Source organism: Elephas maximus, chromosome 16, assembly GCF_024166365.1.
Source record: "Elephas maximus indicus isolate mEleMax1 chromosome 16, mEleMax1 primary haplotype, whole genome shotgun sequence".
NCBI classification, from domain to species: Eukaryota; Metazoa; Chordata; class Mammalia; order Proboscidea; family Elephantidae; genus Elephas; species Elephas maximus.
In genome coordinates, this window is record NC_064834.1 from 80,176,155 (window position 1) to 80,194,007 (window position 17,853).

Consider the following 17,853-nt stretch of genomic DNA (forward strand, 5'->3'; position numbering starts at 1 on the left):
CCTGACACCATGGGCACATCAGAAGCGTGCCTGCATGGGATGGTGGTAGAGCGTGGAGACAAACCTCTCCTGGTCACTGCCACACGTCACCATGTCTAGGGCGACGTGGCCATGGGGACTGGCCAGGAGAGGGGCTGCCATTCCAAGGTTGCGATGTGCTTCCCCCACCCCCTGCGTAGCGCCCTTAGACGAGTCCCTTGTAGAGTGCCCCTGCCAATGTGCTGGGATCCTCTTCCTGCTGCTGACTCAGGCTGAGTTAGGTGTTTGGGGCCCTCCGAAGGTGATGAGTTGGCTAGAGGACTGTGGCTGTCACAGTCACTGTGATCTGCCCACCCAGCCGGCCAGGTTCCTCCTTGGGTCCTGGTGCTGTCAGTGCCGGCTCCGCAGTCCTGGCCTCGGGAAGGCCTGCTCTGGTGCCCTGGAGCCGAGGGTAAAATGTCCTGGAATTGGATCCCATGGGCAGCTTGGTCCATCATGGTGGGAGCATTTATACCACGGGAATCAGTGAACACCACAGATCAGCACGCCTGCCCCCGAGCTGGTGTGGCCAACACTTTGAGTGGTGGTTCACTGACTGTTGTTGCTGGTGGTCAATGCCTGGCTCATTCCAGGTGTACCTGGGGCCTGCAAGTTGGTGGTCCATCAGGGTACTGAGATGGCTGTGCAGAGGTTGATGGGCATCGTGACACAGGTTTCCCACTTAGCAACCCCCGGAGTAACTTCTTGTTTGGAACGGAGTGAAGGCCAAGGTAGCGAGCAGAAGAGAGGGCTGGTGTTGTGCGTGGAACAGCCCTACAAGGCTGTGTGACATGTGACATTCACTTGCCCCCCCACCTCTCCCTTACCTTGCACTCTGCGACTGTGATGCCTGGTGGGAAGTTTGGGGCGGTGGGGGCTGTGGGAGCCTCGAAGGGCTTCTTCCAGGAATCAGGGTAGCAGGTGAGGCCTCCTGGAGAGAGATGTTTGCTCCCAAAGGCATCGCGAGAGGAATGGGTGCACATTTGTTAACCAGGGGCTGGGGGAGGTGAGAGTCCTGCAGATGTGGCTCCGTTCTAAGGGACTCCCGAGTGGCCATGTTCTCTCCAGCCAGATGGGTTGGTGAGGCCACCTGGAGGCTATCAGTACCCAGGACAGGTAAAGTCTGATGTGGCCTGGAAGTAGAGAGAGGGGGATGTGGGAAGCAGCTAAGGGTGCCTGCTATGCATTTACAGGGATGTCATGTGGGTGGTGGGGCTCCAAGGGATACCCCACTGGTCTCCAGGAAGTAAGATGGTGGCACTCAGACCAAGGAGGCTTGTCACTTTAAATAGGATCTATTCCTTAGGGTTGCAGTAGAGGGAGGGCAGGTAAAAAGCTGCCAACCCTCTTGGCACTGTCCTTCCTGGGCCCCAGGTATGCTGAAGCAGCTTCTCAGCTAGAAGCATCTTTAATGAACACACAAGTGTGTCTCAAGGTCACTCATTAAGCAATCAGAGAAGAGACTATAATGTTCCTACAGGGCCTTTTCTTCCTTTGTGAGTTTATTGAAAAGTAGTTTTATGACAAAAACCTCTAAGAATCTCCACAGTTAAGTCCTGGGAATTAGTGTTTTCTTCTCTCTCAGTCCATTTCTAGGCAGCGTGAACCCCCCATGCGTAGGTCCTTCCCTGGCACCCCTCACACTCTTTCTGTGTTTCTCTTTCTTAAGGCACAGCCTGGTAAGCCCAGGAAGAGGGCTCTTGAAAGCCTAAACACCCTCTGGGTACAGCTAGAGGAAGCTTCCTGGTGGTGTCCTGTGTCCTGATTCCAGTCAGGAAGAGCAGAGAAAGGTGAAGAGCAGGTGAGAAGCTGGAAGCTCTCTGAGTCCTGCAGTGCAGGGTTCCCACCATGAGGCTTCTTGGTATGGTTTAAAGAGAATTTCCAGAACTAGAATATGCAGTGATAGGCATGGCAAGTACTTTGCAAACCAGTCCACAGCCATTTGCAATTTCCTGCCCTCCAGCCCCAGGCCTTGACAGCTGGTGGCATCTCTAGTCCCCTAAGCTCAGGTCCAGAAACCCAGAGAATTCAAGAAAACCCACAACCTCTCCTCTACCAGGCTCAGCGCTAACCCACATTACATGTTTTCTACTGAGGTACAACCCCACTGGGGCCAGGGAGTGCAGGCAGTAGGACTACTACTGAGGGACACAGCTGTGTGTAGTGAATCCACTCAATAGAGACTCACATCTCATAGTAAATGGTGGAGGAAGTTTTGTTTGGCATTTGGATGTGAAAAACGTAACTAAAAAGGATTAACTATTTGGCTTAAAATCCATTGCCTTTGAGTTGATTCCAAGCCAAAGAGACTCTATAGGACAGAGTAGAACTGCCCCATAGAGTTTCCAAGGAGCAGCTGGTGGATTTGAACTGCTGACATTTTGGTTAGTAGCTGTAGCTGTTAATCGATGCGCCACCAGGGTCCCATATATTTAACTTATATTGAACGAAATCTAAGTTAAAATTGCAACCATTTGCTCGTGCTTAGAATGAGCAATGAATCATTTGTTGGTCTTTTTGGTGGGTTTAATTTTTTCAGAAAAAATTTTGATAACACACAATCTGAAAGGCTTTGCTTCATGTCCAGTTAAACCAGTTGCCATCAAGTCAACTCTGATTCATGGTGATCCCATATGTGTCAGAGTAGAGCTGTGCTCCATAGGGTCTTCAGTGGTCGATATTTCAGAAGTAAATCGTTAGGCCTTTCTTCTGAGGTGTCTCTTGGTGGACTCGAATCTCCAATCTTTTGGTCAGTAGTTTAATGCTTAACAATTTGTGTCATCCAGGGACTCCTCCTCAGTGGATTACTTACACTGAAGTGTTATTCTTAAGGTCTGCTTCTGGGGTGGAACCCAAATGAAGACATGGTGAACATGTGAAGACATCCTTAAAGAGGTGGTGGTGCCTATTCAAAATGGGTTGTTTTCTTTGTCGGGGAAAAATACATCTGTTATATTTGAAGCAAAGAATCCCCCCAGAACACTGCATAGCTGACCCCTCTGCCTCTCCAGCTCAAGCTGCTACGAGAGGCGCCCCCATGCTAGCAATCATCAGTAGCTGGGCATCACCTGGAGTCTCCTGGGGGCCTCCTCCATCTTGGAGGGAGAGAGCAAATGCTTAGTGTCTTCCCAGGAGCAACACGATGGGAACACACGCTGGTCTCCTCATCAACGTGGAAGTTCAAGAGAATGTCAAGAATCACCCTACATCCCTTCCCCACCATGAAAACCCTTCACTGCCAGCCTCCCAGAGCAAACCAGCTTTACCTCTGGCCAATGACAGTGTTCTTTCACTTGTTCACCCTCATGACTTACGTGATCCCCTACCAAATGACCTTTCATGTCCTTTAACTCCCATTTTTTTTGTTTTTATCCATAAGGTTTTCATTGGCTAATTTTCTTGTTTTTTCAGATGTAGACCTCCAGGTCTTTTTTCATTGTTTGTTTTAGTCTGGAAGCTCTGCTGAAACCTGTCTATCACAGGTGACCCTGCTGGTGTTTGAAATACTGGTGGCATAGCTTCCAGCATCATAGCAACATGTAAGCCACCACAGTATGACAAACTTACAAACAGATCCATGATCAATGCCCAGGGAAGCAGCAGTCAAGAAATCAAGTGATGTATTGCATTAGGCAAATCTACTGCAAGTGACCTCTTTAAAGTGTTAAAAAATAAAGATGTCACTTTAAGGACTAAGATGTGCCTGACCCAAGCCATGGAATTTTCCATCACCTCATATGCATACAAAAGCCGGACAATGAATAAGGAAGACCGAAGAAGAATTGAATTATGGTGTTGGCGAAGAATATTGAATATATCATGGTGTCTTAGTCACCTAGTGCTGCTATACCAAAAATACCACAAGTGGATGGCTTTAACAGAGAGAAATTTATTTCTTCACGGTAAAGTCCAAATTCAGAGCATCAGCTCCAGGGGAAGGCTTTCTCATCAACCTTCCCCTGGACTAGGAGCTTCTCCACACAGGGACCCCGGGTCCAAAGCATGCACTCTACTCCCAGCACTGCTTTCTTGGTGTTATGAGGTCCCCCCTTTCTGCTCGCTTCCCTTTTATTTTTATCTCTTAAGAGATAAAGTGTGGTGCAGGCCATACCTCAGGGAAACTCTCTTTACATTGAATCAAGAATGTGACCTGGGTAAGGGTGTTACAATCCTATCTTAATCTTCTTTAACATAAAATTACAATCACAAAATGGAGGACAACCACACAATACTGGGACTCATGGCCTAACCAAGTTGACACATACTTTTTGGGGACACAATTCAGCCCATGACACTTGGACTGCCAGAAGAATGAACAAGTCTGTCTTGGAAGAAGCACAGCCAGAATGTGAGGATGGCAAGACTTTGTCTCATGTACTTTGGACATGTTATCAGGAGGGATCAGTCACTAGAGAAGGATGTCATGATTGTTAAAGTAGAGGGTCATTGAAAAAGAGGAAGACCGTCAAAGAGATGGATTGACATAGTGGCTGCAACAATGGGCTCAAACATAACAACTATTTTGAGGATAGTGCAGGACAGGGCAGTGTTTCGTTCTGTGGTACACATGGTCACTATGAGCTGAAACTGACTCAAAGGCACCTGACAGCGACAACAACTTCCATTTGTTCCTTAACGTTTGACAATTGTTTTACCAGTTCAAAATCATTTTTTGCATCTTCTTTTGAAAGCAGTTGGCAGAATTTTTTTTTTCTGTTTTTAGGAAACCGTATGTATTTAGATGTGTAAATTTGACCATATTTCTTGAAATAGCAGTTGTATTGTCTAGACTTACACCTCATATGTTTCTTTTCTCTTTCCAAGTAGGTTTTTGGGGACCTCACCGAGTTTTCTAAGGAAACATGATTTTCCACCTCAAGTGCTTGCCTTAAGTATTCAGCAAAAAGCCTTCTCAACCCTGTAGAGGAAAGAAAAACCCCACTTTTGTGTAAAACCTCTGGAGAAAGCATTGAACTCATGAAATCAGCATGCCGGGAAAGAATCCTCTGTACACAGGGGCCTGCCAGGGGTGTGTCCAGCTTCTAAATGCAAATGTCGTGGAATCAATAGGAGTTTTGAAAATGTACAATGTGGTGAGTGAGTCCTGCCAATACAGCATGATTACCCTGGACCCGTGGGAGGAGGAATCCCTTTGATGAGAATCGATTTTTCCCGATGAAAGGAAGCATGCCCGTAAACAAACCAGGGTGGAAAGCTCCGTTGTTCTTAAAACAGATTGCCCTGATGTAAACAGCTCTTTAACTAAAAGGCCCAGAGCTGCCTCAGAAGAAAGGCCTGGTGATCTACTTCCAAAAAATTAGCCATTGAAAATCATGGAGCACAGTCCTACTCTCACACACGTGGGGCTGCCAAGAGTCAGATTCAACTCAACAGCAACTGGTAATTTTAGGAGGATGAGGGTGGATCTCGAAGGACCCCTCAGAAAGGCAGTGGAGTGCAGTGGCCGAGAGTGAGACCACCTGGACTCCTGGACTCACACCGGGCTCTGCCCTTTACATGCTGTGGCCCTGGATAAACCACAACATGCTCTGGGCTCCATTTTCCTCATCTGTAAAATGGGATAATTATACAGCCTACCTCCAGGATGGCTGGGAGGGTTAAAATAAAGTGCTCAGAACAGTGAGCACTTGGATAGAGGGAGAACTCAGTGAGTATTAGCCACTGTTTGTGACTCAAGGGAATAAAGTGCATCATGGAGTAGTGTGTGTATGATGATCCTACTTTTGTTTCATACGTCTTTATGCTACATATCTACACCAAGGTGAATAAATAAGGTCGACTGAAGAATTGATGCATTTGAATTTGGTGAAGAACATTGAATATACCATGGACTGCCAGAAGAATGAACAAGTCTGTCTTGGAATAAGTACAGTCAGAATGCTCCTTAGAAGCGAGGATGGTGAGACTTTGTCTCACATAGTTTGGACATGTCATCAGGAGTGATCAGTCCCTGGAGAAGAACACAATGCTTGGTAAAGTAGAGGGTCAGTGAAAAAGAATAAGACCCTCAACGAAATGGACTGACACAGTGGCTGCAACAACGGGCTCAAGCATAACGACTGTGAAGATTGCACATGACTGGCAGTGTTTCATTCTGTTGTGTATAGGATCGCTATGAGTCAGAGCTGACTCGATGGCACCTAACAACAGCAACACTTTAGTTTCGTACATGGTTATGCTACATATTTGCACCAACATATTAACGTATTTTTTAGAAAGTCCTGGAATTTCTGCTGATTTTAATGAAATCATTTATTCAGTCAAGTGTTCCACTTCAAATTCCTTTATTGCCTCATTCATTCTTTCACTCATTTATTGATTGAACAAATATTTATCAAGCATGACATGCCAGTGGAGAACAAGACTGTCACTTAAGTCACAGAGATGATGCTCCTGGGAGGAGATGTTCCTCGATAATTACATAATTAATCATTTAGTTACAAGTGTGGTAAGAGCTAGCAAGGAGCAGTACAGAGGCCATGAGCACATGAAGGGGCCTGATCTCATGTTGAGGGTCTGAGGAGCCTCTTAAAGAAGTCATGCTGGAGCTGATAGCTGAAGGACAAGTAAGAATTCCCAGAGGAAAGGGGCATGTATTTCAAGCAAGGAGCTCTTGGGTTGTGCAAATGGTTAAGCGCTTGACCGCTAACTGAAAGGTTGGAGGTTTGAGTCCACCCAGAGGTACCTGAGAAGACAAGCCTAGCAATCTACCTCACTTGTTAGTGGTGGGAGGCAGACATGAAACATAATAAGCATGAATAATGCACACATCCATCACAGCACTTTCTAGAAGGGAAAGATAAAAATAAAGCAGGATAATGGGAATTGAAAGGAGCCCTGGTAGCACAGTGGTTAAGTGCTCAGCTGCTGACCAAAAGGTTGCTGGTTTGAATCTACCAGCTGCTGCACAGCAGAGAGATGTGGCAGTTTGCTTCTGTAAAGATTACAGGCTATGAAACCATATGCGGCAGTTCTACTCTGTCCTGTAGGGTCATTATGAGTCAGATTCCACTCAATGGCACCCAACAATAACAACAATAGGAATTGGGGAGCCTCTGAGTGGTGCACCCTTGGTTAACACCCTTGGCTGCTAACTGAGAGGTTGACAGTTTGAGTTCATCCAGAGGAGCCTCAGAGAAAGGCCTGGTGATCTACTTCTGAAAAATCATCCACTGGAAACCCTATGGAGCACAGTTCTACTCCGACACACATGGGGTTGTCGAGAGTTGCATTTGATTCAATGTCCACTGGTACTGGTTTTCCCAGCAAAAGGCCAGCAAGCAGGAGGCCCTGAAGGCCTACACTCCCTGGAATGGGAGCAGGTAGGAGGTTAACAGACTGGGTGGCAGCAAGAAGCAGTGGATAAAACAGGGACCACATATAGGAGTTTTAAACATGGAGAGATGTGATTAAATGTAGGGTTTAAAAATACTCCCTAAGCTGCACCATGGAGAATGGACAAGCCAGGTGGAGGGATGCAGGGACCTGGCTAAGAGGCCCTAGGAGTCTTCTGGGGGAGAATATGGGTAGCTGGGATGAGAGGACTCTGTATATGGGGAGAGATTGCTTACCTTGAAAGACAATCTAATTTAAAACTCTTTCATGACCCAATTATTTTCTGCTTTGAATTTTTTGTTGACACCATGTGTTTTCATTAATGGAAGCATGCTGAATCATTGAGTATGTCTGAATTTTTGGTAGGCAGTATGGATTTTATTTTTCTTGTCTCATCCCACAAGCTTACCCTTATAGTCCCAAGGGACATATGTTGTCCTACAAATTCTACCCCCAGAATCTCTCAGAGTCTACAGGGACACACATGTCCCAAATAACTATTTTCAACATTTCTATTTTTCCTACCAAAAATTCAGACACCTAATACAATATCCTGTAAAAACAGCAATTTGCAGCACACTCCTATTTCTTCAGTTTCAAACTGTTACACAGGCTCCCTCCTAACAGCTGCATGTTCTGTCAGTGGGAAAGCAGCTTCCCAAGAAACCTGAAAGCAGAAAATGTTGGTGGGCAACTGTATATTCCAATAGTCTTAAATGCGTTAAATTCAGAGACTCTCTCAGCTTAACCTCATGAAAAAAGCATGAAACTAAAAATGGTACACTCAGTAAATTAACTCATTGGGAGCCAGGAAAGACAAACAGCTGGACTTGAGACCATTCTCAAGCCAATAAATATTTATTGGGAGTGTCATGCCCTACCTGCCTCATTAATGCCAGCTGTGGCAAGGGGGCCTGGAAAATGGCCCTGGGGTGCTTTTGGTTCAGCTAAGCCAGGCTGTGCATCCCATGCTCTGTCCAGGGCCTTGGGTGGGCTCAACATTCCTCTGTCATCAAGGTCAGAGAGAAAGGTTGGCGCCCCTCCCATCTCCACCCCAGTCTGTCCCATATGTCTTGCTGTGCTGCAGCAGGGCAGCTGGCAGGGTCTGAATGGAAGAACACAGCCAGGGAAGATATGTGGTTCATGAGCCAGCCAAGCATCATCTAGGGTGATGTGGAGTCCCTGGTAGTGCAAACAACTAAGGCACTCAGCTGTTGACCAAAAGCTTAGTGGTTCGAGTCCACCCAGAGGCACCTTGGAAGAAAGGCTTCACCTACTTCTGAAAAATCACCCATTGAAAACTCTATGGAGCACAGCTCTACTCTGTCAAACATAGGGTTGCCATGAGTCAGAGTCGACTCGATGTTAACTGTTTTTTATTGGCTTATGGCCCTGGATGTGCAGTGGGTTGCTGTTTTCCTGTCAGCAATGAGCATAGCACCTTCCTGCTATAGGGACCGAGGTTGCTGCTGCTGCACAACTAGGAGTAGATGACTCTTTGCTCTTTCCTGGGGGCCTTACCTCGGTCCTTTTCTTCAGTACTTCGAGCTGGAAGCCCCTGGGCCATGGGCCAGGGAAAGGACCCTTCTTGATTCGTGGGAGTCAGAGACAAGTCCTTATTGGTTGAGTCAGCCCAGAGTGGCCGTACACATTGGCCCCGGCAAACAGAAACAGCCCTGCTTCTAGGAGGTTCTGTACAGAGTGCCAGGTCTTGTTATTGTTGTTGAGTGTTGGAAGTCACAACATCTCATCTGCAGTAATAGACCTGATCTGCAGAGGGGCTGCCCCTGTTCTCCTCCTCTCTGGTTTTAAGAAAGGCAAGAAACCTGCAGTTACGCCAGCACAGAGCCAGCACCAGGAAGCCCCTGGGTAAACACCAAGAGAAAGGCTTTTTCTAGCCCAAGAAACAAATTACATTCTCTAACTTTCTGAATTGATCTAAGACTGTACATCCTTGGGAACAATTAAATCTCTCATTGGGTTAGGTTTATGTTTTTATAAGCTTCATCACTGCTCAACAAATCAACTTGCTGTGAGTTAGGGCTGTGGGTTTATCATAAAACTAATTCCCAGCCAATTAGAGAACTAGGGTGGTAGAGAGACATAGAGGAAAGCATTTGAAGGTTTTATATGTGTTGATGGTTAAGCTGACACTGGAGGCTTTCTGGAATTTGGGTCAGTTCTCAGAGGTAAACATAAAGCAGTAGGCCCATCAGGAGAGGACCAGCCAGGTCAATGGTGCTAGGGTTCTCCCGCTGATGACCCAGGACACCACGTCTCTTCCAAGTAACCATAGTCAGAATCTTTGAAGGCTCAACTGCACAGGCCTCCTCTTTTTCTTACCTTCTCTCAGGCTGCTTTAAGACTCTCACTGTGGACATAAAGTCTCGATTATCCTCAGGGTAGCCAATTGCAGGAGCCGGGGCAGAGGACAGAGGGAGCACTAGAAAGGATGTTGCTACCAATTAGGCACAGAACAGCCATGACTTCAGGTTCTCCTCCCACTCATGGAAGGCTGATGGTTCTGAGTAAATCCTAAAATAAAAAAACAAAAACCAGTTGTCGCTGAGTCGACTCTGACTCATGGTGTGTGTGTCAGAGTAGAACTGTGCTTCACAGGGTTTTCAGTGGCTGATTTTTTGGAAGTAGATTCCCAAGTCTTTCTTCCAAGGCACCTCTGGGTGGACTTGAACTGCCAACTTTTTGGTTAGCAGCCTAGTGCATTAACCATTTGCACTGTTTAGGGACACTGAGTAAATCCTAATCAAGCTGCTATTGAAAAATGTCCCCTGAGACTTGAAAGGTGATTTCAGGGGGAGGGAAGGCAGGAGGTGAGGAGAATAGCATCAGCGTCTCCTGGAAACTTGTTAGAAATGTAGGCTCCCAGGGCCCACACCAGAGCTAGGAACCAGAGCCCACGTTTTAGCCAGATCCCCAGGTGATTTACATGCACCTTAATCTCTGGGGTGCCCTGACACAGCAAGTGACTTTAGTTGCAAAGACACCCACCGAGAAATGTACTCAGGCTTTTCTTGGGCTGAAAACCAACATGGAAGGTGAAGATTGACTTGGTTAAAGAAGACACGATTTCCGCTTGGACCTCTTATCTGCATCCACCACAAGTGAGGACAACATTTTCACCCCCAGTGCTTCCCTCCTCTGCTGGATGCCCAGGTCTCAGCCTTTCTTATTCCATAACCTCACAGGCCTCACTCCTGAGGGACCAGGCACAGGGCCCTCTGTGTGGATCAGGTCAGAACAGACCTCACTCCTGAGGGAACAGGCACAGGGCACTCTGTGAGGATCAGGTCAGATGAGGCCAGCGTCCCCTCTCAGAGTCCTCCCCTTCCTGGTGGGTGCCTCAGTAAGCCACAGTGGAGATCAGGTCCTGGACTTTGCCTACCCCATGGTGAGTTCCTGGCTGAGGTGGCCGCTTGTGGCTTTCACCGCCCTGAGGCAAGTCTATAATTTTCCTTTGGGAGAATGACTCCTTCCCAGCCCTCTCCTGTTCACATAGCTGAGCCCTAGGGCACGGTTGTGACAGTCAGCCTCTGACAGTTGAGTTTCAGCTATTAAGGAAGGGTACTCTCTCCTTCCCATAGGACCAAATCTGGGAGTGTGTAGGCTGGAGTGCTGCAGCCATTTTGTCACAATGAGGGGAGATCCTGCCTAAGAATGGAGACAACAGGGCTAGGAGTAGGGCGAGGTAAGTGAGGCACCCAGGGCACAAAACTTAAGAGGGTCCTCCCTCTTAGGGTGGTGCAAGCACATGGTGGGCCCTGGGCAGCACCATGGGTAGCAGAGCGCAGTGAGGGAATGAAATAGCTCTTGTTGACGTTGTCTGAGCTCCTGGGTCCAGCTGTGCCTGACGCCCATTGACTCCTGAGTTATTCAGTGTGAGCCAGAGCATTTTTTTTTTTTTGCTCAAGCCAGGTTGAGTTGGGTGTTTTATCTCTTGCCACCAACAGAGTCCTTATAATACCCCTGCCCCCTGTGTCTGCCCCCTGAGACTGGGAAGATGCTCCAGACCTCTCCCCAGACTCCTTGCCTGAGAATCCTAACAGGGTGTCCCTGAGTCAGACCAGCAGTCTCAAAGATCTCTTTATCATCCTCAAGAGGCCTGAGAGGCCTCCATGGAACAGGACTTCTGTGCTCCTTTAAGATCTCCAAGTCCCCGAGGTGGGGAAGATCCTGCAAATCAAACCCCCTGGGACCCTCATCCCCGTGAGAAGTCAGGAGAAGGAGCTGGGCCTGCCAGGACTCTTACCCCTGTGAGTGGTCAGGAGGAGCCAGTCCTACCCCCCGCCCCTGTATCCTCACCCCCATGAGCAGTCAGGAGGGGAGGGAGCTGGGCCATTGGAGGGAAGAGGCCCTGGGCCAGGAGAGCTGCTTTAATTTCTGAACACCCTCCAGCAGAGGGCAATGGCAGAGCGTTGTTAGAAAAACATGTATGATGAGCTCAAGCCCTAGAAGGTCAAAAGATTCATGGTTAAAGAATGAAATTAAGTTTTCAGAGAGCCTGGGAGGCTGTTAGCCCACACTCTCATGAATATGCATGCACTTCCATCGAGACCTGGAAGAGGCCAGGCCCAGGATCTCTTCACCCCTGCCCACGCGGCCTTTCTGCAGCTCTCAGACGTCCAACCAAGACTGCAGAGTGTTTGGGGGAGGATACATCCATATTTTGTCTGTTCCTCTCTTTCCCCCTTCCGAGTCAGGCTTACTTCTGTGTTGACAGCCAATACACTTAGAATAAAAAGCTGTGATTGGATAAACAGGCAAGAATGCTCGATGGGGTGAACAGGAAAGAATGCTCACAAACCTCCCTGGATTGTAGAATTACAGAGAAAAACAGAGGTTTGCTTCGGTAGACAGAATAATGGCCCCAAAGACGTCCATGTCCTAATCCCTGGAATCTGTGAACATGTGACCTCACGTGACAAAAGGGACTTTGCAGACGTGATGAAGTTAAAGGTCTTGAGATGGGGAGATGGTCTTGGTTTATCCGGGTGGGTCCAGAGGGATCTTTTACTGTTACAGTTACTGCCAAGTCGATTCTGACTCATGGCCACCCCTATGTGTCTCAGAGTAGAACTGCGCCCCAGTGGGTTTTCAACAGCTGTTTTTTTAGAAGCAGATAGCCAGGCCTTTTTTTTGAGGTGCCTCTGAGTTGTTTCAAACCTCCAACCTTTTGGTTAGCAACCGTTTACCCCACCCAGGGGTTCTTATAAAGAGAGAGGCAGGAGGGCCAGAGAGAACAATGTGAGGATGGAAGCGGGGATAGGGGTGATGTGGGGCCACAAACCAAGGAATGTGGCAGCCCCTAGAAGCTAGAAAAGGCAATAAAACATATTTTCCCCTGGAGCCTCCAGAAGGAGTCAGCCCTGCGCACAGCCTGGTTTTAGGGCTTCTGACCTCCAGAGCTCGAGCGAATAAACATGTTTTAAGCACTAGGGTTGTGGTGGTCTGCTGCGGCCATGTGGGATGCCCTTGCATCTGCCTGTGCCGAGTACATAAGGAAACTGCCCTGTGCTTGGTGACCATGCCGACAGCATGAGAGGTAAAGGTGCCAGGACCCCATGACAGGACTGACCTGCAGAGGCTGACAGGGACAACTCACAGATGGGGCGGGGCAGGCCGGGGAGGGGAGGGTCAGGCCTGGCTCCTCCTCATCCTCTGTCTGGGCTGAGGCATCCACACTGGCTGGGTGTGGTCTTTTGGATGAAGTGTGGTCTCTGATCTGAGCAAGGCTTTGCCAGCTGGAACGACATTGCTCTTGTCACCCAGGAGATCTCAGGGCGGTAGAAAAGCAACTTAGACTGATGACGTTGACCTTTCTGCTACCTGAACTCCCTGAGGAGGGCCTCTGTGGGCACTCTCTCCATTCCAGATCTGTGGGAATCACAGTAAACAGAGGTTATGCAATCTTTTACCTAAAACACAGAGTTTATTGCTGGAGGAGATTGAAACCTATGCGCAGCTCTCCTTTCCTGGCCCTCTGCGGGGCACGCTGAAGGGTGTGTAGTTAATGACACAGCACCAACTGTACCTCAGTTCTTGTAATAATTTTGTTCCAGTCTAATATCCTTTTTTCATAGCATTTTCTTCTATCTACATCTTTCCTCTGAAAAGCCATAATAGGAGGCCGTCAGTGGAGCTTATGTGAAATGATCATGTTTAAAGTACCCTTATTAGTGCTGGATAGCCCTGCAGCTTCACCCGGATAGCGGGGCCTATGGGGATGCTCACTGAGCTGACCACACCTGTCCTGGGCACTTTCTGCCTCTGTAAGAGCTCCTGGTGGTGTAGTGAGTAGAGCGTTCAACTGCTAACTGAAAGGCTGGTGGTTTGAAACCACCAGTGACTCCTCGGGAGAAAGATGTGGCAGTCTGCTTCCATACAGATCTATAGCCTTGGAAGCCTTATGGGGTCTCTATGAGTCAGAATCAACTTGACAGCAGTGGGTTTGGTTTAGTGGGTTTTAAGGTGAGTGATTTGGACACAACTGTAAGGCTGGCTAGCCAGCTCTGACCACCAGCCCTCCCAACAGGTGTACTTCCCTTACTCTGGGGTCCCCATCTGCAGGTCAGCGTCTTGGGGGAGAGTGTGAATGGAGTCCACAGTGCTGCCAGGTGCCCAGGGGGGATTGGGGGCCAGGGCTGCTGGGATTCATGGGTGAAAGACAGCAGTTTCACCCCACCAGCCCTCCTCCTCTCCCTCTGCTGCCCGGGGAGTGCTACAAAGGGGCCAAGTGCCCTCTCTCACTGGGGGTCAGCTCAGTGGCCAGGTGGGAGGTGACGGCAGGGAAGCTGACGTGGCCGAGCATTCCATGTGCTGGGCCTTGCAATCTCGTCAACCCACGTGGACTTGCCCATGACAGATAGGGAGTGAAGAGCAAGAAGGCAAGTGCAGACCCATTCTCCTGGCTTCTTCCGCAGCTTTGCCAGCAGAGTGGAGGAGAAACTCCAACTTGTGCCATGTCAGGGGTCGATGGGAGTTCTCTTTGCTTACGCACACCTACCCCAATGGCGAGTGAGGGGCAGAAAATTATTTTCCCACAATTCTGGAGGTTGGAAGTCCAAATGAGGGTATTAGCCGTGTTGATTCCTCCTGAGTGTCCTGAGAGCGGAGCTGTTCCACGCCTCTCTCCTGGCTTCAGGGGCTCCCAGGAATCCTTGGCGGCCCTTTGCTGCCTGTAGATGCACCTCCCTCTGTTGTCACATGGTGTCTGCTTCCCCCCGTGTGTGGCTGCCTCCCTGTCTGTGGTCCCCTTTTATGAGACACCACACAGAAGGGATTAGGACTAGGACCCACCTGACTTGGGTATGACTTAACTGATAACTTCAAAGAAAGACCCTATTTCCCCATGCAAGTTCACATTCACAGGTAGAGGGGTTAGGACTCCAACATATCTTTTGAGGGACACAATTCTCTCTATAACAGCCATCTTTTTAGTCCTAGAGACTAAAAATTACTTGCCTGCCAAAGGAATTTGTACAGTTGATAATGTGAGAACACGTGCTTTAATTGGCACCAAGCTTTATAGTATTGATGTTGATTAGCATCACTAGTCACGAGGACACCAGTGCTACCCACTTGCCCCTCAGGGTCAATACAAAGTTGGGTGTGGGGTCCCGAGCCAGATGCTGAAGCCAGCCTCCCTGGACTTTCCTATCTCCATCTTTTGTCAACTGCTATTCAACTCCTCTGTGTGGTGTCTCCTCCTCTGAAAAGTAGAGATGCTGATACCTCCCGGGTGGTGTGGGAACTTGATCGTTTTATGAACGTACGTTGTTTTTGCTAGTTGGCACTGAGCTAGTCCTGACTCACAGTGACCTTTGCGTAACAGAATGAAACATTGCCCGGTCCTGTGCCATCTTCCTGATGGTTGGGATGTTTGAGTCCATTGTTATGGCTATTGTGGAGGGTTTCCCTCGTCTTCACTTGTCCTCTACTTTACCTAAAGTGATGGCCTCTTCCAGCAATTGGTTTTACCTGGTGATGTGTCCAAAGTAGAGCAAGCCAAAATCTCGCCATCCTTGCCTCTAAGGAGCAGTCTTCTTGTACTTCTTCTAAGATGGATTTGTGTCTGAGAGCTCAGTATGTGGAGGAGGAAGTGGACGCGGTGAGGTAAGGCTGTGGAAATGGAGACCGACTCTATATAGGGCATGTGGGGGCTGGTGGCCCGTTGGGGCTTAGCCTCCTGAACTCTGTTCTCCTCCAAAGCAGAGATTTTTGAGCCTGAGCACTTGGGGCAGCAATTGTCCCTGTGATGATTGCTGGGACTTTACTTCTGAGAGACAGGGAGGCATTTTCACTCTGCTCTTGGTCAGAAGAATTTTTCTTGCTTCTTCCCCAGGTGACCAGGTTACTGACTCCTCGCCTGTGAGAGGCTGAGGATAAAGCTGCTTGCTTCCCACAGCAAGATCTGGCCACTTACCTGTTAACCCAGGTGAGGAATGGGGTCAGCCCTCCCTAGGCACAGGGTAGGTTGATGGACCTGTAGGCTTCGCAGGTCATGGACTGGCTTCTGGGAAAACAGGGCCACCAGCTTCTCTGAGCTTAAAGCAAATGGATTTTAAAAAATCTTCTAATGGTTATTTAATCTCTGGCTCTAGAATTGCCCTTTGTGGACAGCTTTCGGCTGGCCCTGCCTGGTGGATGGCAGGGGAGGGACTGGGCCCGCTGAGTTCTGACCCACAAGCAGCCCCGCTCTTCCCTGAAGCGGCGTCGGAGGTGAATAGGCTGCAGTCTGCAATGTCTGCGCTGAGGGGCCCACCAGGAAAATGAGCTGGGGTTCTGATAAAACAGATGAAGAGACCCCGATGTGCCAGGGACCCTTCCAGGGAGAATCACTGTTTGGACTCAGGCCCCCAACTAGAAGGAGGGGTTCCTGACCTTTGTATAAGTAAGGACCCCACTTATTAACCATTCCATGGAACCCATGTTTTTTTTCCGAGATGAGTTCCAGGACTGGAATCTATATTTTGAAAAAAATTTTCTAACCACCTCCTCCATACCCCAAACACGTTCACACACCACGCTCACATGCACAAACACACACACATTCACATACTCAAACACACTCAACACACACACTCACACAAACACATACCACACTCACACACACTCATACACTCAAACACACATTCACGCACTCAAACACACTCACATGCACCTTCACACTCACACAAAAACACACATTCACACACCACACTCATCCACACAAACACACACTCAAACACACTCACACAAACACACATTCTCACACACACCACACTTACACACACAAACTCACATGCTCACATACCACATTCATGCACACATCTTCACACACATCCACAGACACACACGCTCACATGCCACACTCACACACATACCACACACACACAAAAACACACTCACACACAAACACACTACACACACACATTCACACACTCAAACACAAACACACACAACAAACACACATTCACACAGTCAGACACAAACACAAACATTCACACACAAACATGCAGTCACAGACTATACTCACACACACCACACACAAATACACACGACACACAAATGCACTCACACACGTCACACACAAACACACATTCACACACTCAAACACACACACTCACACACCACACCACACACACACATCACACACACTCACACACACCACACACACGCACTTGCACACACAAACACAATGTTATAGAAACAAGGTGAAGCTGAGCACGTTGAAATCCTCTCTCTTCACTCAGCCATGCGTCACTAACAGATGAGAATGAATGTTGGTATAAACCCTTCTTATTAATGGCCACATTGTGTCCTGTTGAGTAATGAGCGTGTCATCATTTATGCAACCAACCGCATAATCACAGGCATTTAGGTTGTTTTGCTGTGAGGTGTACATGCATTTTTGCACAGTTGTCTAATGATCTCCTCTGGACAAATTCCCAGGAAAGGAATTGCTGAGCCCAAGGGTGTATATGTTTTAGATTTTGTCTCTTGCTGCTCCACTGGCCTGCAGTGTGGTTGTCTCAATCAAAAACAAAACAAAACAAACACCAGTGGCTGCTAAGTCCACCCCAACTCACAGCGACACCACGTGTGCAGAGTAGAGCTGTACTCCACAGGGTTTTCAATGGCTGGTTTTTAAGAAGCAGATCACCAGGCCTTTTTTCCCAGGTGCCTCCCAGCGAACTTGAACTGCCAACCTTTTGGCTAGCTGCTGAGCATGTTAACCGTTTGCACATCCAGGGACTGTCAATTACAGTCCCACTAATGGCATCCTTTTAAATCTCTGCCAATCTGACAAGTGAGGAAGGATATCCATTGTTGTTTTTATACTCAAGTCCTTGAAATATGTCTGCAATTCTCCTCCTATGATTTCAACCCTTCTCCTCCGTCCTGCTGACTTTCATGGTTAGCGCCTTTATCAGAATAAAGAAAGTTGCCCAAGACACACTCACTGTTTTGTGCACTCAGAGC